A 23,706-nucleotide genomic window follows, 5' to 3' on the forward strand; every position below is an offset into this window, starting at 1 on the left:
ACTCGGAAATACTCGTTAATGCTCGATATAAACCGTTCGATACTTCGTAGATATTCGACTTATACTTCCGCGCTCACGATCGCGTCCGTTTATTTATACTGATTGGGGGAGAGCCGGAAAATTTTCTTTGTTCGACGGTTGCACGTAGCGGCGACATTGTTTTGCTCGGAGTTTATTTGTTTTTACATTGCTTATAATCTAACGGTCTTGATACTCCGAGGTAAAATAACAACATGATTCGAAATGTCCTCTGACTCATGTGCCGCTACAGTATCAATAAAAATGTGAATTTGCATAAATATTCATGTTCTACCGATTACATACACAAAAAGAGAGGATTTAGTATGTTTAGGACCAGGGTTTGTTTGGTTATACTGTGTTTAGCAGTGATTCTGGAATCTTAGTCCTCGTTTCTGATTTTTGCTTTTTCAGGAATTTAGAGGCGATAGCAGCAAGTTTATCGATTGCTTCGATGCAGAAAGTTTTTGTAAAAGAAAAGATAAGATTTCAGAGAATAAACAATATTCCCCTGTTTTAATAATCTTACTTTTTTTTGGCTCATGAGGGGATCGAACCCACGACCTTCGCGTTATTAGCACGACGCTCTAACCAACTGAGCTAATGAGCCAGTTGAAGAAATAAGTTATAATCTTACTAGTGAAGAAAATACTCACGTATCATAATTATCATAAATCACGAAAATGATTCAACAAATTAATTATTATGATAGCGGAGAATCAATTTTCGATAACAATTACCGCAATGTGCCCAAGTTCTCATTTAGAAGGATAAAGATAACTGGAAAACTTTGTGTTCGAAATTAGTAAGTCCATAAATAACCAATAATTGTGAAGTGAGAACAACATTAAAAGCAAGAAGAAACGCCAGACAAGGATCAGAAAGCTCAAGAAGCACAAATTTCCCAACGATACAATCAACCGCCTTATTTATTACCGCTGGCAACAGGTTGCTTTTGGGGTTATACCTCATATTAATTGCGTTCTTCACTCGTTCGTTATTAATGTCTTGTTATCTATCAAACAAGCAAACAATTTAATTGCATGTAACAATATTTGTGTTAGCATGTTACGAATTAAGTAACTGAATGTAACAAAATTATGATAGGCTAAAACTAAAAATGAAATAGGTGATGTTACAATATATATTTACAATATTTTTATTATAAAAATAATACCGAGAGAAAATGAATGAAAGAATATCTGGCAACTTGCAAACAACTGAGAAAGTTAAAGTAAATATAGAAATTATAATACCTATATTGTCACAGTTTATACTTATTCCTCTCTTTGAAGATAAAAATAAAGTGGAAGGAATAGACGTCTTGAAGAGGCTTTAAATCTAGAATACAGGAGACCACGATGGCGAAGTTTTAAGTTGTGTAACATACCAGAAATGAGTTTAGGGCTCAGATCGTGGCCACTCGGTATATTATATTTCCATGTGACATATATGTAGTTATGATATTTCTCCATTTTTGGTTTCGTTTTTTTTTTTTTTTTTTTTAACGTACGAGTGCTTCTAGCTTATCGTATCGCGTTGGTACTTTCCGCCATTCTACCCTGGCTTACACCACGTTTGTCGCACATCTAACTTTTATCTAACGGGTGCCCGGAAGAAACGCGACACGATGATTAAAAGCTATCCCGATAAAACGTCACGAAGCTCAGAAATGTTGTAGAAAAAAATTGTATAACCGCGTAAATGCCCGTAGAAATATTTTATGAGTTTCATTCGAGTCTTTACTTTGACTGTTTCTGCATGGAAATTATATTACGTCCGATTTCGCGTTACGCGCCCTTCGAATATGCGTGTGACTACATTACGTGCACCAGCAAACTGATATTGAATTTGCATTTTAGATAAATTGAATAATAGTCGATGAAACGAAACAATACACTTTAATTGGTCCTTTTTATTGTTTGCGATAGTAATTATTCAAAATAAGGCAATTTACATACATGAAATGAATTTAACATTCTTGGAACATTTGATAGAAGTTTCTTCTTTATCAAATATTTTCAATCAGGCTCTTTAATTAAATTTTGAAGATCGAAAGACAAATTGACCTATTAAATATTGAAAAGTAATCTCATTATGATATAAATTCATTTATTCATATTGTATCCGTGAAAATTCATTTATAAAACGCAATAGACATTTAATTTGCAAGTAAACAACAATTCGTATTAATATATTTTCTTTACTATAATCTGTCTGAAGTCAGAATATCGATTAAGATACCAAACTAATTTCTCCATTTATAGAACGCAATACGTAGATTAAAATTTGATACGTAATTAAGTTATAATTTAACGTAATTTGTATTCTACGGTATCTCTTTGGCTAAGGCTATCTAACATCATCAACTCTCACTTAGCAGCCAACCCCACTGTCTTATTCAAACGTTTCGCGCTCTATTACCTCTCTATTACCTTAAAATTAACTAAAATTTGTATCTCTGTAAAGAAATAGTTGTGTCGACGAAAGCTATATAACTAAAATTATAATAACAAACCCGGAATAAAATATTTCACAATTGTTACATCAGTGGAGTGATTTTTTAATGGCATTACGACTTAATTTTATGGTTATCGTGATTTACACGTGATTAAAATTAATTCGATGGCGAAACTAGTTAAAAAAAAGGATAAAGAAAATAGAAACAAACAAGTTAAAGAAAGAAATGATAGAAGCAGAAATCACAACTTGCCGATGACAGTGATCGTCATTCTGTCTCGCAGTTTTAACATCACAATTACAACGAAAAATAAATTCGAACGTTTCTGCTTTTGCATCTGGCTCTATAAATATTTGCGCAAGCTAACTGGTGTTTTGCGAACGAGCAGATAGATATAACGTTTATCTCGCGGCCAAATATCAGTCCGTTGAAAAATCAACGATTTTTGTAACAAATTTTATAAATACCGTTGCCGACAACCAAAATATTTTGCTTTTCGAATTAAACACGCTGAAATCGAGGTTCCCGGGAAATCGGTAGTGAAAATCAGCGATCAGAGTTCTGGATTGCATAGTTATGACTACTTGTAAATAATAGCAATATTTATTGTCCATCGTCATTACAAAATGAAGTAACGTTTAATTATAATAGAAGTATTTCGATGCATAATAAATTTGCAGAATGTTTATAACCAAAATGGAACTTTATTTTCCATTATGAAATTAAAATGTTGACAAAATCTTGCTACACAATTTTTATCTTTGCTCCTTTCTTATCACTATATTTGTTGCATTGATGCATAAAGATGATAATCACTCAAACAATAACTCTGTTACGGTCTTCGAATTTTTATGTCTCAATCTCATCTTTGTCTTAGCGAGCAAAAATACGTTTAATACTTTAAGAACAACTTTAAGATGAAAGTGAAATGAGAAATTATCTACGTATATCCCTAATGATCTTTTCAAATTTTTCTCAAACCTAAAGAAGATTTCTTAACGATAGAAAAATTTCTTGAAGAGGATAAGCGACGGGGCTAACTGTGTATAATAATCGATATTTAACAGGTATAAATTAATAATATTATATATCAATTTATTTTAATTATTATTAAAGTTAGGTCAATAATGATAACTAACAAATTGACAAGTAATAATAATATGTTACATATTTGATTATATATATTTAAAGATCAAAGAATAATCAAATTTTGAGTACGCTAATTAAACTGATGACGTTTAGTTACAAGGTAAAATTCCGATCGATATACAGCTTATGAAATTCAATTGCTTTGGAATCATCCTGCATCTAATCCATCAAATTGCGTATTATCGTTAATACCCTTCAATCTGGCATATTGTTATCTTCCATCAAATTTGCTCAAACCTGCATCATTAAACTGCTATTAATTACCACTCGATCAGTAACAAATATCGTACAAACCGTCGATTTCATCCTCTTCTATTACTATCAGAACGTAACCAGCTCTGCTAATTTCCCCAGCCAGCAATTAATTATAAAAAGAGGAGTTGACAATTAAATAAATTTTCTCATCCGAAAATTAGCCTGCTGAGTGTTAAAAGTTAGGAATACAAGATGACAGTGAAATCAAGTTTTCTCCCATAAAGTTAGATACTTAAAAATTAGGAAAACAGATAACAACTAAATCAAATTTAAAAATAATTTAAAGCTAACTTTCTCAAAACTAATTCTTTAAGAAAATTAGAAAAAAGAAACGATAGTCAAATCAATATCTAAAGTCCTTACTAAAATAAATTTAAAGTTGTATTGACAACCAACTCAAGGTATTGAATTTTCCCAATCTTAAATTAGATTTTTAAACAAATTAGGAAAGGAAGATGACAGTGAAACCAATGTCTTCACTGAAAAATTAGCTGCCTGAAAACATAAAAGAGGAAACTGATAACCAAATTAATTTTCCCAATCAAAAATTTGCTTTTATTATTATTTATTTCTAAAATAAAAGAGGATAACAACTAAACGAATTACCCCAGCTGAAAATTAGTTTCTTACAAAAATACGATAGAAGAGGTGACGCCAGGACGGAAATTAAGAATTATACGCAACGCTTGCCGAAGAAGAGAATCTCGTCGTTGCTACACTCTATGACGCGGCGGGACGATTAATAATTTGCCGCGAAGACGCCCGGAGAGAAAGGGAAACTCATGTTCCGAGGAAACATTAATTTCCCTGGGCGAATGAAGATGTACAGGTGCGGAATGAACCTAAAAAAATGGAGGATCTGCCACCATCTTCGAAAAAGGTATAATAAAATAAATAACGAGAGACAAAAAGGAGGAGGAGGACGGCAGCAGACGAAGAAAAAAGATCAAGAAGAGGCAAAATGAGAAATAGAAGGTTATAGAAGAAGGAAAGAGAATAAAGAAGAGAAAGTCAGCTTTGGTCGCTGTCTAATATCGAAGATATATGAAAGCAGAAGTGTAAGAGGATTGGAAATGGCGGTTGAGGGTGACGATCGCGTAAAACGAGTGGTTGGAAGTTGGCATTCCAGGGTTTGGCCAACTGCCTGGGTCTGTGGCCTATCGTTTATTAATTAACCGACTTAATTAATAATTCAATAACCGCCAACGCCATCCCACGCGCTGCTACGACCCCAACCCCACCGTACCTATTCATTCTACCGTTTGGTTGCGGTTGTATAGGGAAACGACGCGTAAACTGGCGCTGGCAAAGCTTGGCGATACTCGTCAACGAGCCTATATTATGGCGGCTCGTACAACAGTGTGTTCCGCGTAAGGGGTGTGAGGCAGAGCGTAAGCCCGGTTGATTGCTGACCTAGTTTCCAGTTTATAGAGTGTTATTTTTTTAAGGTAAAGTGGGGAGGGGTACATTGTTGGCGTCAAAATTAGCGAATCAAAAAATTATTCGTACCGATGTAGAGGTGTAGAATTGAGACAGAAAGATTCAATTGACGGATCGGGAACGGGATGACGCGGATCGGTTTTCATTACTGCGGAATAAAACATCTACATGTCATTAATCAAAATGTTAAGGTCAAAATGTACTTGTATCTTTTCCTTCAAGATGGAAGATAATCTCGCGATTTCTTAAGGCTTAAGCAATCTGTTACGAGACTCATCAATCAATCCCTAGGAATCCTCAAGTTTCGTGAAGCAAGTTACAATGTGTGTAGATTGATATCGACATTGGCAATAGGTTGCATTAATGAAGAAATCAGTACAAACCATCCTGGCTGTTGAGATCCTATTCTGATGTAGTTTAATGAAATTTAGGAGGCAATGCGTATATTTCAACACACTTCGACATATGTCGGCTGTCTCAAGACATAATACTAATATAATGATTTAGTTATCCTTCAGTACTCGAATCACTTATAAGTAGGTAAATAAATAGATAGATAGATAAAAAATTACATAATTAATAAATGTTTTGACCAACAGCTAGCCTTATATTGCAAAGGTATCAATTGGAAAATAGTTTTATAATACTAACGAAGATCTTTGGCATAATAATGACTCGAAGATTGAGAAAAAGTTCCGATTCATTTGAATATTTTGAAAACATCCTGATCCTTAGAAATGTAATCTAGAAGATCTTTTATAAATAGAATGTCTTTACTTTCTAGATTATATAATTACTGTAAGACTAGAGTAGTTTCTGATTGAAGAATGACTCAATTAGCAGATTAACAGTGAAGCAATCCTATCTTGTCCTGATCTTCGATAGACATCCCGCAGGATACACGCAATACAAGCTACAATCTTTCACAGAACCTCGTCTGATCGACTCGTCTAATGAACCCGTGTGTCTGTTCGTGACGTACGAACTGCATCGTCGACACTGGGTCTGTTATGACACATGGCAGCTGTGAACTAACCACGGAGGTCACGTGTAAAATGTACAGTAGTGTGCAAAAGTCTCTAACCAGTGTATGAGACTTGTCTGATATAATTGAATGCATAACTCTTATATAATTGAATCAATCAGGATGCATAATTGAACCAGCAATCATAGATTATTAATAAATCATTTTTTATTCCCATTATATAGGATATGCCCAGTTTTTTTAAACTTTGTCTATATATTCTAGGAGTACATATATTCTATGTATACTTATTGATATAACTTTTTTCCTTGATTTATACTGATTGTAGAATATATCAATAAAGTTTGGCTGGAGAAGTCTATAATACTCAGTATAAAAGTTGAAAAAGTAAAAGCATATATTAGGTCATCCCATAAGTCCGTTCCGTTTTTCGAGCGGTTATATATGTTAAGATTGTTTACATACCTTTCAGTTTCATGAAAAAATGTAATCCCCCTCTCGTTGTATAACTTCTTCCCATTTTTCAAGTGCATTGGTCCCTTATCGCCGTATGTTTATAAATCGACACATGAAATGTATACACAAAAGTCGGCACGAACTTATGGAATGACCTAATACAAAAGGGAAAATATTCAGTTTTACATAAAAATTTACCAGAAGATAGAAATATTTATTGAAAAAGAAAAGATTTAGAAATTGAAATATCAAATCTATATATCGAAATCATTACGTATATGTATGCGTTATTATCTAATAAATTCTAGGCTAATAAATTGAATAAATCGCTTGTTTAATCTATTCGAATAAATTACCAATGTTTGGATGACATATAACCTTTTATTGTCCGTGTTTCAAGCACTGGGCGTTGGTAAGATTCATAATGAGACACGACTATGGGCGGGTCTGGTTTCGTAATTAGAAAACAGGACCCGTTTGTAGCTTTTATCGTTCTCCGCTTGGCGATTTATGCTAATGGAACGTCGCTCGTGCACAGTGTATTGTGCTTCAGCTTTCGTTCTAGTTTTCTGTTAATGGGTATAAATATCGTTGGTGTTGGTTTCGGTTGGTAGCTTGTATCGCTGGTATTTTACAAGTGTTTGTCGTTTGAAATTCGATTTAGCTACGAGAATATGTATTGTAGGAGAGGCAATATTTTACGTTCGATTTAAAATGTATTTTGTAACAAAATTATTCTGATTTTACTTTTTTATCGAATAATAAACGAATAGCATATATTACTTGTGTTACTAAAAAAATACTAAGCACCTCGAAACTATTTTTAGGAAAGTTTAATTATTGAAAACACAACGAAAGAATTGATAAACACATCACAATGTACAAGATGAATAAAATACAATATCTTTGAGTTTCAGTTTTACAAACTAAAAATTAATGGTTACAAATTGATAAAAACCGCGAAGTATATCTTTGTACGATCTAACAGTTAATTCATCGGAAAATATTTTCCGAAGAAAAAGCAACTATTACATTAAATTTGTAAAGGTAATATTTGAATTCTGATAAAGAAGAAACTATACATATTTTTTCACATAACATTATATAGCATCAGGAACTCGCATGTTTCAATTTTGTCAACATACTATATAAAACAATTTAATGTTCCGTAATTTTAATAATACGACGTAAATTGTCTAATCAAATCAATAAGTATAATAAAAAGATCTTTGACTTATTCAATAAAACTCACAGATATATTACTGTCCAGTACATTTCCAAAACCTACTTACTATTGAAATGTTCTTAATAGAGTCGAATCTTTTTACTTGATCAAAGTTCCATTATGCTTAAAAATACATTTCTCAAAGCATTTATAAACAGCTCGAACGAACTGAATAAACGTCTCTCTACATTCAAAGCTCTCCTCAGAAATATTCAAACGAAATGAAACACGGCATGTTTCTAGATCGTTACGAAACGCTTCCTTTATTGATAATCTTTTCCTTCTCGTTTTCCTCTTTCTTTTAGCTTCTGTTATTTGTTGTTTAAATTCGTTCGTGACTGGTTAACGCAAGGTAACGGCTGATCAACGTGATTATTTCGCTGTTACATTTTAATGAAAGCACTCTTAGTCGAAGTGTTATCGACCAGTCGTTGGCTGTTCGTCGGCGTCGGTTGGTGGCAACGCAAACCGGAAGCGATTATTCACCGATTCCTCAGCGAAAATCCATGCGTGCGGTCATTACTAGTAAAATACGGCTAATAAAAATCACTGGGACATGGATTCCAGCAGTTTGGAAGTTCCAAATGGGAAAAGTCTGCATTAAATCTGGTCTGAAACGGGCGATTGGACGAGGCTGTTCTATGTACAATCGGAAAAATATAAAAAGAGATAGAAAGAGAGAGAATAAAATACTTGAAAACATTGGAAATCTCCCGAATCGATGAGTATACGTTGTTTCTGCGGCAGATGGTTCGTTTCTACGAGGTTTTGCAAATGACTTAATGCGATTTAAATGCCAAAAGAAGAGTACAGACAGCTTGTTCCCTTCCATTTTCGGAGAGAATAGGCTCTTTTAGGAATCGTCGGTAATAGATTTGGACAATACTTTCAATGTTATTTTTACAGCTTCTTCATTCCGTGACAATTTGTTCAAAATTATTAAAGAAATGTTAGAAAATTAGTAATTAATAATAATTGTTTGAAAACGTGCAAATGTGTGGATACAAAATTTAAAGAAATACAAACGATATTACAAAATTTTATATTGCAATTTTTGACATTTTTATCTGACTACTTGCGACTACCGACGCAGGAAGTTGTACCGTCCTCCAACCATCTTCCAACAGCGTTAGCTTTTACTTGCCTTCTTAATTTTACAAACCAACTTTGAACAAATATGACATGTGCATAACCTTCTCAGATCCTAAATTGATATTCTTCAATAACTGTTGTGATACCTTTCTTTTGTTTTATAAATTTAAATTCAGACAAAAGGATAAATATTTTGCGATAATTGATAATGAGATTACAATATCTCTATTGTAAACCTCGTTGGCGTTTGATGTACATGTATTGCAGCAAATTTCTTTTCCGCTAATGTGGTTGATATTTAATGGTTGGTCGTAGCCTGTCAAATTCAAACGCCGCAAGAATGACATTTCATATACACCAACCTAATATAATGATGACATTTGCTACTGCTCATGAGTATCTGAACAATTTGACCGATTTGTAGTAACAGTATGTGAATTTTACTAAAATGTACGAATTAACGGGTTCATCATCGCGCGATGTATAGAAAATCGATCGCTGCATGTTTCGTTATGATAGTTTTATGCAACGTGCTGCACAATTCTATTGACGTAGATGTACAAAATTTGCTAAATAAACAAATTGGACGTGTCATGTAGTGCATCGTATGTATGATATACTATTGCGCAATTAATGATTTCACAGTAGATTTCGGTTATTTGTATGAGTAGATGACGTAAAAAGATCCAGAAGATATATAAGATAGGAAAGTAATTAAGATAATTTTCGATAAAAGCAAATTAGAACAAGTAAAATGTATATCATGTCTGTATAATCGTTAAAAATGAGTAGTATTCTTTCGTTTATATTCTCTTGTTTCTTTATGTATCTACGCCTTTCACATAGTATTTACTGCAAAACATCAATCATGTTTTGCATCCGACCATTTTGTCGTATTCATATTTTTACTTTATTTTATTCCATCATATACATGTCAATAAATGTTTATTTGTGTGTTTGTCATTTATAAAGCGATTACAATATTTATTAAAAATAGCTTTCACAGCAAATATTTCAATAAATATTCATTTTGCTATGTCATGGAAAATGTATAAAACATTCCATTAAAAAAATGTAACAAGATCTTCAGAACTTGGTACGTGGGCAGTTTGGAGAAATACATATGACTATCCAAAAGTGTAGAATAGAAATTATGTAATAAAATTTTTATCCAAATATTCGTTGAAGTAAGAGGGATTTCTGTTTATATTTGTAGCATTAACATTAAATAAGTAAATCATAATAAATAATAATATAACCAACATTATATGATCTTAGTTATAAATATAATTAATAAATCTGTAGCACGATTCACAACTAATGCAAATATTAATCAGATATTCATTATATTCTAACAACAACTAGAAAAATAACAATAAATTTTTAGCAGTTAGTGTACGTACTCCTCTTTTTCATAAGCAGATGTTGCCTCGAACAATTTATTTTACGCTACTAATACCTTAAAAATAGTTTAAAATATTCAATTCAATCATTCCAATAAAAGTTGTCCTTCTAGCGAGCTCCTTCATTTCCAGAAATGAATTTAATTATTTTAACGTGGCAAAGCTGAAATCAACGCAGCAGGTTTGAGTACACGGCAGAAATTAAAAATACAAGCGTTAGCGTAGCTCGCTGTTAAAGCGACTAAAGCGAAATTTCCACTGTAGATCAATTTGTCGATGAACGAGTCGAATGGAGCAATCGATGTGGCACGCTGAAAATACAAGCATTATACGAGGTATGCGACGTAATTCAGGACATCATCGCGGTAAAGGAAGCCGATTCTTCGTGACAAAACACGTCGAAAATGTAGAATGAAATTTTTTCGCACGAACCCTCGTTTTTGAGGAAAATGGCTCTGAAAAATCGGTCGAGTGCGCGCTCGAGCGTCAGTGGTTCTCAACCGTGTTTTCTGTGAGTCAACGAGAATACCACAGAATAATTGATCAATTAAACGCGCAAAAGAGATCGTGAATGCACAGAAGTCTGTTAAATTACACTCACAATCGTGTTCCTCGATGATGATTTTTTGTAAGAAAAGATTCGGCTGCGCGGAGAACCATCTGTGTAGCCATTTTCCGGTAACTGCGCAGCCAACGGATCTTTGAAGTCGATTCTTTGTGAAACGGAGCTCTGGTTTAGTGTATTTTATGATTTTGATGTAATTTTTTGCGTCCATATGAAATGAGTCTGGTAACGAGTTCGTGTTCATGTAACGGGTACTAGATTTTAGGCATAATTTAACGCCAGATTAATGAAACTGTAGTATGTAGTTAAATATGCTGTATATGAATGGTTATAATTAAAACTATGTGATAAGGCTGATCTTCGTTAAAGACAACATTAATTTTATCAAAAGCACCTCTATGTTCTTAGTAATTGCAATTTAACACTGGAATAACCAGCTTCTGAAATATGTACTTAAACATGTTCTGTTTGAGTTATAATTTAAATTGTATGATGAATGGAATGTTAATAGTCGACATTAATTTTGCAAAGAAATATTACATATCCTTAGAAATTTTTATCAAATATATTTTATAATAAAAGAGAGTTATGGAATTTTCTTATGAGAATATAAATTCGAATGCTATCATTCAATACTTAGAATGTCATTCAATACTCACAGAGAATTAAAAATTTCAAAGTAAATTCAAAATATCGTACAAAACAGTAACACTCCTGTTTGTGAAAACATAAATTACAATATCATTATTGGATACGAATATGCATTCAATAAATTAGCAAATTCTCAAACCAGAAATCCATGCAAAATATTCATAAATAACACTTTTTCTTATGAAAACGTAAATTGCTATATTATTACTGAATACAAATATGCACCCAACAAATTTAATATTTGTAAACCAACCTCCTCCAAATCAACATACCATACAAAACAGTAACACTTTACACTTTTAACATATTTCTTCAGGAACAATCATCTTTCTTGCGCGAGCGCGAATTATAACACCATTATTGAGCGTAAAACTCTACCAACAAACTTCCATCATTCAAGTCAAACTTTCTGCAACCACAAAGTTTCGTTGAATCAATTGTTTCACGATAATTATTTGATTCTACACAGGTACAGTGGTTTGCAAAAGTATTCGTACACCTACCATAGCAAATTTTTATGTATAATATTGTGCGTGTTGTTTAATAATTTTGAAATTTCATTAGCACTATAATGACACTCAACTATTATGATTACAATGGTTACAAAAAGTATTGACACACGCCCTTATTTTCCAATGAAATGTTCTTTTTATCGGATTCTACCCTCCATTTTCATAGTATCGAATGTTTTCTATCATATGAGAGCACTAGCAAATCGTATAAAATACTTGGACCTAATTAATTACTCTCCACACCCTATAATAAATGTAATGGCGCACCAATACTTTTTATTGCTATCGTACATATGTATATTTCTAAAACTTCTGTTTCTAAATGATTGTGAAAATGTATACAAAAATTACAAGATATTTAGTACAAGCATATATTTTGCAGAGATCGCATAAGTATTTAAGAAGGCAATCATCTCTAACATTAATAAATCTCATCATTCAGTCTGATTATCCTCGATACTTATCATGTGCTTAAAGTGGCTATTTATGCTGTATACTAATTTCTTACCAAATATAAGTTTGCAGTATATATATATATATCTGGCAACTTCTCTATTTTCAGATTGGTTTCAAATATCACCAATATGATTATCGATCAGTCGTGCCTCGTTATAATGTCAATGAAATTTCAAACTGTTTTATATAACATGCACAATATATACGTAAAAGTTTTCTATAGTAATTATGCGAATATTTTCGCGAGCCACCTTAGTTTGATGAGGTTGCCTTTCATACTATTGCAGAATAGTATGTCAAGTTACAGTTGGACAGTTCGACAAACGAGGAAAAAGGATACGCGCTTAAAGATCTATACGGCGTGGCGTAGCGTGGCAGGTGCAGTGCGAGCTCTAGGTAAACTTTGCCACTCGATAAATAACAATTTGCGCGAAAGTGACGCAGAAGGATTTACGTAACGCGGCTTTGCGGCCGCGGAAGACACGTTTCGCGCTTGGATTTTCAAATTTTCGAAGTCCATGTTGAAAACGTCGGATGAAACATCGATCGTTGAATCGGTGGCCCCTCGATTACAGGAATTAACGCAAAATGTACTGACAAATGGCACCGACTAAAAATCATCGATGGCGTCGCGTTTGCTCTTGGACGATTCGTTTTGAAATTCCGGTTATTACTTCTCGTTTTATTGCCATTCACTGTACGTTAGCGAAGAACGTGTTGTAAGTTTTGGTTATTGGTGAGGTTTGTATCGTGATTGGTTATAAAAAATGTTTAATAAAAAAATGATAAAAAATTGAAATGCAGAAATCGATTCATGGCTGATTAGTGTGATTGTTCAATGAGTTACATTATTATTATTATACGAAAATATTATTACATGGGAATCTCAAAAGCGAAAAAATGGGTTGTACGAAATATAAAATCGTTGTAGTTAAATTACGGATGTTTATGTAAATTCATTCCTAATAACATGAACTTATATAAACATCCGCAGTTCAATTATTACATTGTAAGGTAGAATTAAAGTAGAATTAGGGTAAATTAAAGTGCGAAAAGGAAGGTATACTAAGAAAATTTGAAAGAAAATGTAAATATGATATGAAAATTTAGGCAGGATGTATAATGTGTGTATAGTACAAACACGAATGAAAAGAAATTCAAATGAATATAAGGGAAAGAAAGCTTTCCCCTAAAAGAGAAAAGTGGAGAATAAATCACGCAATAAAGATACATGTATAATACGTATAATAGATACGTGTAATAAAGATAAGTATGGTATTGAAACATTCACTTATTATATTGAGTTCATTTTTTCACATATTTCCATTTTTGCTGCAAATTACTAATTTGTCTGTGCTACAAAGAAAGTTGAATTGCAACAATATAAAGAGAAAAGTATTTCGAAATAACTGATTATTTGGTTTTAAAGTTAAAAGTTAATTCCGAGGGTTTTTCTTGATCTTCTTTGTTCAATTTTTCGAGATATTTTTATACAGATTAACATTGAATCATCTTCTTTTGCTGTTTTAAAATTTGTTTCAAAATAAATACAATATTTTCTTTATGATAAAATGGACGTTGATATACAGGTATATAAATTCAGCTACTTATTGTGCAAGAATATAGAGCAGAGCAGAGAGAGAGAGAGAGAGAGAGAGAGAGAGAGAGAGAGAGAGAGAGAGAGAGAGATGTTACAGCTTCGCTGATATTTACAAAGGTACAAGGTACAAAAAACATTTATGTTTTCTCTTGAAAAGCATCTTGCATAAGTATTCGCGGAATAAGCGAAACTTTATTAACTCTTTTGCAATGTTGCTCTTTTCAGAGCGTCGCGTGTTTTACATTTACAAAATTCCACTTCTATCTGCGATAATAAATCTCATGGTATCGACGTCAAACACTCTTAACATAAATATGAAAATGTTCGTAAATCCATACCGAATGCGTAGCGTAAAACTAAACATTTTAATTATGGATGATTTATATTAATATGTATATTAGTAATTTTGCTCGTGTAATTAGTATTCTGCAATTTAACCAAATTTAACTGAAAATTTTTATCAAAATTGCACTTTTGTGTTAAAAATATATAACAGCGGTGGTGTGGCATTCTAATGTTGATACCAAGAATTTCCCGCTTTTCTCTGACGTGTGATTTAACTGGACCGGACTTTTTCATATGGGGTTTTCTTAAAAATAAAATATACTTCAATAGACCAAACACAATTGAGCCAAAAGGTGATATTCGAGAAGCGATAGCGAACATACCTTCCGAAAGGCGTGTGAAAATGTAATGAAAAATGCAGTTGAGAGCGGTCGACTTTGTACAGCGTCTGGAGTTGAACATATTTTCTCACATTATCTTCCATACGTAACTTTCAGGTATCAATAAGCGACTTGTATTAATCATTTATACAATTACAGTAAATATAAAAATTAAAGAATCACTAAATTTTCACAAAAGACCATCGATATTTGAAATATTATAAATCCCTGCAATGATAAATAATCCCACATCATTCATCCAAGTATGGTTTTGGAAAGAAAAACCTCCGGTTACGTTCCTCTGAATAAATCCATCCTCCTCGAAGCTGCTTCTACAATACACTAAAAACCTACTATATACATTGAAAAACAAATTTCCTCGAATCGACGTTCAATTTTTCCCTTTCCTATTTCGCCAACCAATCTCCTCTAATCATTATCCAACATTCTGCAGACGCCTCACCCTCATCCTTTTTCCCTCGACCTCGAAACAACGAAACAGTTCGCTCGATGGGGGAAAAAGACTTCGCACGAAGGTAACACAGATTGATTTGTCCCGCGTGGTCCATTAGCCGTGGTTATGATACTCTTCCGAATTAGACAAGGTCATCTCTATGTTCTGTGGTGAGGGATGGCCTATGCGGGACAGTCACAGATCGTAGGGATCATCTTGAATGTGGAACAGGAGGTAGGTGATTGAGCTTGGAAACGATTCCATCCGTTTGGAGGTCGATGGACCAAGTCGATGTGTAAAATGATAGTGACTTCGAATCACCCTCTTTTGAACGTCGTTACATCTTCGTCTGTTCTGACCGCGATAACTATCGACCGAGGATGAGAAGCCGGTGGTTCAAGGAGAAATCGTTTTGTTAAGAACATTCTCGTTGCTCGATGAACAGAGAAAATTCTGGGTTGAGAAGATTGCGATGTTTTTGGAATCGTTCTTGACGTTATCGCTGTTGGATGGTTCTTGAACATATTTTTTTGTGTTTAGTATACATATCGTTTCGTAGCTTGAGTCGCTCTATTCATAATTATTTTTTTAAGTGGTTATTAAAGTAAAATTTATCTGGGTTTATAATTAGAATATCTATGGAACAGAGATTGTATCTGAGAAATCACGAAAATGTCAGTTATTTAGCAATTTATAAATGATTGAAATCTTAGATTTTAAAGATTTCGGCGTTCTACAATTTGAATTTTCACATTTAATCTCGTTTCTAAGTTTAGAAATATGCTGCATTTTCTGCGAATGCTAACATCTCGCTAGTAAGATATAAAACTTGTATTTGAGCATCGTTTTATTTAAATTCTGGGTTACGTGATAATGGAAAAATAACTTAGCTCTTAAAGAACCGGAAAAGTGCGAGTAATTGTGAAATAACGTATTTAGGGAAGGAAAAGTTCAAGATAAGTTGACAAAGTTTTAAAATCGTTACGTCACAAAGTATACTTCCGATTTGATAAAGGGTATAGAATTAATTGTTCCACTTTAAACATGCGAAACACCGGGAAATTCATTAACCATCTGCTACAGTTCTATTTACATTTCTAGGTATTTCTTTTGCCTCATTTGCTGACTTGACAAATTTGAATTGTGACCCTTCACACTGAACGATCAACAAAACTTTCTACGCTATAATGCAATTTATAAACCATTACCAAAGTATAAGAATGAGAATTTTTTCTTCGTGGAAGATGAGTCGATAGAAACTATTAGAAAGCAAGCAATTGTTTGACGTTGTATTTATGACGTTTATGTGCTGTTTAATACTCTGGTAAACAGTATCCAATGTAATCATAATGTAAATAATTATATAAACATGAATTACTGATTTATTAATTTTGTGCTTATGCTACTACGATATTACATAATCTATAGTTATGCATCTACAATTTTTATATTTGTATTGTTTCTATTAGTATAAATTAATCTAATCTGCGTGTATACAATACTAAAAGCAACCTCTTAGCTTTGAAAGTTTTTATTAGTATGTACATATCTTTCTTTTCATTAAAATCCATTTCTACTATTGTCTGACCAAAGATGCATTTATACTACTTACGTCCAATTTCACGTGTGTTTCTATCATACATAAATTCTAGCCTGTTATACATAAATCTTTAAATCCACGATCTTTCTATCCAAAACACTCTCAAACAGTGATCAACAAATAAAATTTCATTTTTGTCTTAGAAAAGAATTTCGTATAAAAAATGAAAAAATGTTGTAAAAAATAGTGTTAATAACATGGTTTCAACAGAATTGTGTATACATGTACTGCGGGTTTAAAACATGAATATAGGCTGCTATTGTAGTTGCAATTGATTTTTCAAGTTACGTCGAAAAAGAGTAAGCTATACGGTATTTAAAAAAGATAACTTTTACTATAGTCAAATCCCACTACATCATTGTGCAATTTCATTTTAATTCATACGCTGTTAAATCTTATTCTCGTTCATTGTGAAAATCGACAATTAGCGCAAGAATTTTAAAAGAATTCGAAAGAAGATTAACAAATTTTTGTTTTACAAAAAATTTGTAAATTACCGAATTTTAGTACCACCAAGAAAAATATATGTGGTATTTAAGAATTTAAGACTACAAACTTAATTAGGCTACTGTTATATGATCTTAAGCATAGTTAAACTATGTTTACAGTAGACGCATTCTGAAGAATAAAATACCTAAAGTCTGAACTACGTACTTATAAGAATATTACTCATAAGAATCTATTCAACTGGTTTGATGTATTCGTCAGAACACATATTCGCTGTACCCATAATCTTACTCAGAATTAAGACGATCGTGCACGATAATATTAAAAATAAAATTTTGTATGATAAATTTACTATAGCACACGTGATATGATTAAAAGTCCTTGCTATAATAGATCGTATAATAAAATTAACAGTGCAAAATTCCTTTTTACACCCAATACATCAAAGATCGATAGTAATACAAAAACTTAAATTCCGTCAGCTTCGAAACCGTTTTATATCCATTTTCGCGTTTCCCAATGGCATTGTATCGAGTTCAATTGCAGGCTGGGGTCATCAATGATCGTTTTATGACCCTAATTACCATTTCCACCGAGATCCATTAATTAATTATTAATTTCAGCCGGTATTGTCCTTTCGAAGGGAGGCGGCGATTTACTTTCGTATCCTGTCTCGTTATAACGTGATATTACGAATACAGTTTATTATGTGTCCCTCGCTTTACCATGCGAACCAACCGTTGCCATCGAGATAATTTAAAGAACAATATGATAATAAGCGAGCAACCATGGTTACAGGTATCAACTCGTAAAACATTCATGTGCTTAACATCCACTTGCTGCGCTCATTGTTCGTTAATTCGGAGATCTACATCGTGTATTATGTCTTTGGAGACTTCCGACGCGATAAGTTTATATATTCTACATAATGAGGTAAGCATAAAGTATTTTTAACCTCGTTTTAATTGTAAGAATCGTGTTGATAATACTTATAGTTACAGTTTCTTGTATAAGTCAGGTTTGAAGATGTTTCAGGTTATATATGTATATTAAAATTTATAGAGAGAGTCTTCTGTGTTACAAGTTCAATTATGTGAAATAATTAATGGCGCTCTTCGTGGGTATGACCAAATAAGTTTTCGGATACTATGATGATATTTTGAGAGACTCTCGGGCGAAGGAATTCAGAGTATGAATATTTGATGAGAGGAACGAGGGTAGAATAGTGAAGAATCTTCATTTTATATTTAGTTGTACTTATATAGTTATATATAGTTGTATTTGTCGTTTAAATATCATTTTTTTAATACTATCTCTGTTAAGTAATTTTAAGCTTCAACATATGTTGAAATGTACGACACACATCACACGTTTGATACTGTTTAATGAAAACTGTTTTATTTTCGTCAACTTTGCAAATGTACATACTCAGGTATATAAAATTTACTGTATTAAAATCTAACACGCCGTCTTTACGTTAAGGAATTCCTGAAACATATGTCTTTCAGAAAATGTAAAGAGAAAGATCAATTTTGTGGAACAAAGCAACACCGATGGGATTTACCATGGAGCTGACCAATAAGTTCTATTTGCGCAACGACTTTATTCAATTTCCCATTTCTTGCTTTCGCGCGACACTCGTACCTTTTCACGGTTTTTTTTTTTTTACAGAATCGTATCGATTTATTGTTTCCCCCTCTTTTTTTATTCTTTTACTCTAGAGCATGACACGATACACTGTACACTATCGCTCATACGTACCTGAATACTGTGATCAATTTGTAATAGCAATATCTGAATTTTATCAACGTGCATAAATTAATAATGAATAAGTAATTAGAAGCCACGCTAACTACTTTTTTGGAATTATAAGATACAAGTTTTACTGTTTAGTACTCTATATGCATATTACACTACTACAATATATTGTATATATAATATATATGTGTGTATGTATATTACTAACTCACTTCATTCATAAATATTCTATTCTGTAAGGCTTGACAATAACAGACGCCAATTTTATTACTACATATCAATATAAAAAAATCAGTTTAATTCGATTATAATATTCTGTTACACGTAGCGGGGATGGTTAGAAGAAATAAAATCGTTGCAGTTTGATTTAATTGTAATTAAAGTACATCTTGTTAAAAATAAGCAAATATTCAGATACTTTTGAAGGGTAGTGTATATCGAATCGATGGTGGAACGAACGAGAGCATACAAGAGTCCTGGCAGCAGCAAACGGGAAACGACTTAATTTATAATCGTTGATTTTAAATTCAATACGGGCTATCCCCACGCAACGAACAATTCTCCACGGTGATGAATATTAATCGATGTTTAATCGATATTCCAGGAAAGGTTGCCTACTACGGAAAGCCGGCTTATTCTATTCACCTTCGTCTTCGCGTGCTCGTGGAATATTGTTTTCTATTTTCCATGTTTCACACCTTGGTGCAAGGTGTTTTGCATGTGGATAATGAATAAAGAAGAGAGGTAGGGAAATAAAATATACACTGCGAGAATAATTCTTTTGTTGGGCTGACGAGTGCTGCTGCAGCACGTTGGATGATGTATTTTTTGGTAAGATTTATCTATTTCCATTCTTATCTCCTTATCTTTTATAGTTTATAGATATATTCATATACTTATATTATACATATTTTTATTGTATTCTGAAAACATTCTGTTCGTTTTATTGTGAGCGGTTATCGTTTCTACTGTATCGAGAAAAGACTCTTACGATATGATTGTAAATAAATCTCAACTTTTTCTTTTGATATTACTGAGCTTCTACGATCCGCTTATGAAGAAACATTATTGAGCTTATTCGGAAACAATATTGATTGCATCTTTTAACTTGATATAAAATTTGAAAATAATTGTTACAAAGAATTATTTGAATTTAATATAAAATGTAGAAAATATAAACATGTTGGTGTATACTATATATAAGTTTAAAGTTACTGAATTTGAGAAACGAAAAACATGATGTATAACTTGTCCTTTTAGTTGTCGTTTGAAAAAAAAATTAACAATCTTAATTTTAACTATTTACAGATTTATTTTACAAAATCAATCTGAATTTACGAATTTACCTGTACCGAAAATCGTGAATACCATTCAAAGTTCAAGTATTCAGATGAAAGATCCATGGAATATTATAATACTAAGAATGTGCTTCAAGATTACAAAGATTTACCAAATCTTTTCAAGGCTTACGTTCACGAAAGTCTATTCTCATTCAATAATCAACTTCCTTCCTAATCGCTTTAATTCTTCCTATATCCTTTGCAATACGAAGTACGCGTGATTTAAAATCTGCAGAAACACTAAAAAATTTAGATATATAAGATATGCAAAATGTCTGAAGGAAAATTTTTGTTACAATTAGGTTATGGATGTTTATGTACCTATGTAAATTCCTATTTCTATGAGCAAAATTAAAAAAATGGAATTTTATCCCACTAAATAGAGATTTGTTTCACTCTCTAAATATTATAACTAGACTTCGGATGTGTATGCACTTGTGATACAAATCTGTATCTAAGGTCCATTTCTTCAATAATTCAGAAATATAAATTCATATAAATACCCGCAGTGCACATATAAGCAAGTAAAACTATATTTATAGACTTAACGACATCCAAAAAATTTCAGAAACGAGCTCATTAATCGCATGGATCCACGAACAGCGACGTATTCTACGATTTAACCCAGTTACTCGCCGCTTGAAGCTGGCCAAGATTCCCTTCCCTAAGAGTCTTCCACATCTATCCCTCTGGCTCATTTATTTTTCTTTTTTTTTCGAAATTCCACGAAGGGAAAGATGGTTAATGCCGTTTCTTTCAAAAGACTGCAGCGTGAGGGAATTTTTCAATTAGCTTCGTTCAGTGGCCGTTAGATAACTGTATGACAAAGTGGTGCGAGTACGTACCAGCACGATATTCCAGGCAAACTTTCAGTTGAGTCTGCGTAATTAAAATCACGATCTCATTGAGTTTTCACTGTTTAACCATAGCTCTCGTCAAAAAGTTGAAAATTAAAATATTATACGCAAGAGAAAATTCTTAGTTTTAAAGTCATGTATAAAATGATCTACTTTTATACATACATTATATGAAACGAGAGATGACTATCGTAATTATATCGATTTTGAAACGGAGCTGAAAATATATATGGAAATTACAAGATATTATTGGAAATACATCTACCAACATATCGCGCAGATCGCCAAAGTATTCGAACACCTAATTTTTCGCTATATTAAAAAGCCAAAATATTTAGCGAGACCATCTTTCGCACTAATTGTATGTTCAAGACTGTTCTCATGTACTAATTTTTCATTAAATACAAGGATATGTTTGCAATAAATATCTTATAACTTCGTTATACGCTTTCGGACACTGTTTCACATTTAACTGTTATAATCAGGATAGTCGTATCTCGTTATGGCGCTAATGAAATTCCAAAAAATTGCATGGTAAGTGTCCGGATGCTTTCGTGAGCCACTGTATAAATATACAACATCTGAGAGAGAAACGGAAAATCTTAGAATAATCGAAATATTTCGATATTTGTCACAGAACGAATAACCGTGTCCCATTAAAAATTCAATCTACACAATGGCAGTTTCCCGATTCGCGTTATGGATAATCGACGATTTGACTCTACTGATCAAATAAAGGGATAAAATCGGGGTATCTGATGCACGTTCTATTACAGATTATCATCTTGGTGCTTCTACGTGACTTGATTAATCGTCCGATCTGTATATTTAATTCCTTGGCGTGCAATCGATAGTGACTCGCGTCGCCGACACCGGAACAATTATCCGTGAAGCAATACTCGAACGTACGTGCTATGAATTTCCGGAGTTGACGGCCGATTTGAATAGGACAGTCCGATCTGTCCCAAGAAGATCGTTGGTCGTCGTAGTTCCAGTGGAACGTGAGACAGATTAAATAAGCTCCGTGATCTCGAAATTGAAAATGAGCGTCTGGAGCTCTTCTGTATGTTCAAATTCCTTGGTTGCTTTGAGTTCTTTTTCTTTCCAATGAGTAACAAGCTAATGTTAAATAAGAGTGTTGATATGATTTTCAGATTTTCCGAATTTGGGTTAATAATATTGGGTTGGCTAAATAGTAACGTCAGATTTCTGCAGTAGATAGTGTTTTTTTGCTTTTCAATAGTAAGAATACAGTAAGCAACGTATCTCAATAATAACGATATAATCGACAAGTGAGAGATTCTATGTGAAAGGACAAGTATCGATACGATTGAAATAAAATTGTCAGTTTCGCAATGTTCGACGAATTGCTTCGAAGTGTCGCAAACGTCACGAATTTTCAGAATGCTTAGAGAGCTTCAAATATATCCAAACGAAACTGTTGCTGTTGCTAAAAAAATTAGCTCAGATCGTGTCAAAGTATTAAAAGTCCTCGAAACTTGTACAGTATTAAATATCTCCGAAACTTCCAAAGCGTTAAAAATCCCCAAAAGTTTCAAGATACTTAAATATTCAAAACACTCAAAACGTAGAGCGTCGCAAAGGAGACTCTCAATCTCTACCGAAAATCATCTTCAACCAACTCAAGTAAGCATCAAACACTCTCTTACAAAAATCCCAAGCGAGTATTTATTATTTCGGTTGGACTTTATACGAGTTGTTTGCTTGATGATTTCATATTCTAAAGTTTTTTAATAGGATTACATACCTCGAATTTTTCGTGTTATTTGATACAAATACATTATAATGCTTTATAGGATAAAACCATCGAACAAACATCTCCCATGTAATCCAACGTAAGCCACTATTCACGCGACCTCTCATCGCTTCACAAGCAATTGTTATTATCCACCATAACCAGGTAGTATCACGCAAACATCTGATGAAACTTGGCCGTTGCGGAGTGCAGAGTCGATTTTCAACTTATTTCCCGCATTAATTGGTTTATGGATCAGACGGGTGGAGCGTGTAGCACGTGCCTGAGCAGCGAGTTGGTAGGGAATGGTTCGTGATCGACGAAGGCAATGAACGAACAGCGGGGTGAGGCGAAACAGAAAGAAAGCGCGTTCAAGCAAAACAAGAAACACGCGGGCGACAAGAGAGAACGGTGAAGGAGCGCGTGCACTGGAATGGGGCAAAAGGGCGAGGTAAGGAACGAGCAGAGAGAGCGAAAGAGCGCGCGCGACCGAGAGGGCACGACGATCTAGAGTGGAGGAGCATGCGCGGGTGGGAGTGGCACCTTATTCGTCGTGCAGCT

At 33.2% G+C, this 23,706-nt stretch overlaps 1 non-coding gene across 1 annotated transcript; it reads right to left on the bottom strand.

The window, feature by feature from the left end:
- Positions 1–554: 554 nt before the first annotated feature.
- Positions 555–628, bottom strand: Trnai-aau (transfer RNA isoleucine (anticodon AAU)). Its single transcript has one exon. It is a non-coding gene; the product is annotated as a tRNA-Ile (tRNA).
- Positions 629–23,706: the final 23,078 nt, after the last annotated feature.

Source organism: Bombus affinis, chromosome 15 (genome assembly GCF_024516045.1).
Source record: "Bombus affinis isolate iyBomAffi1 chromosome 15, iyBomAffi1.2, whole genome shotgun sequence".
In the NCBI taxonomy this organism is placed as follows: domain Eukaryota; kingdom Metazoa; phylum Arthropoda; class Insecta; order Hymenoptera; family Apidae; genus Bombus; species Bombus affinis.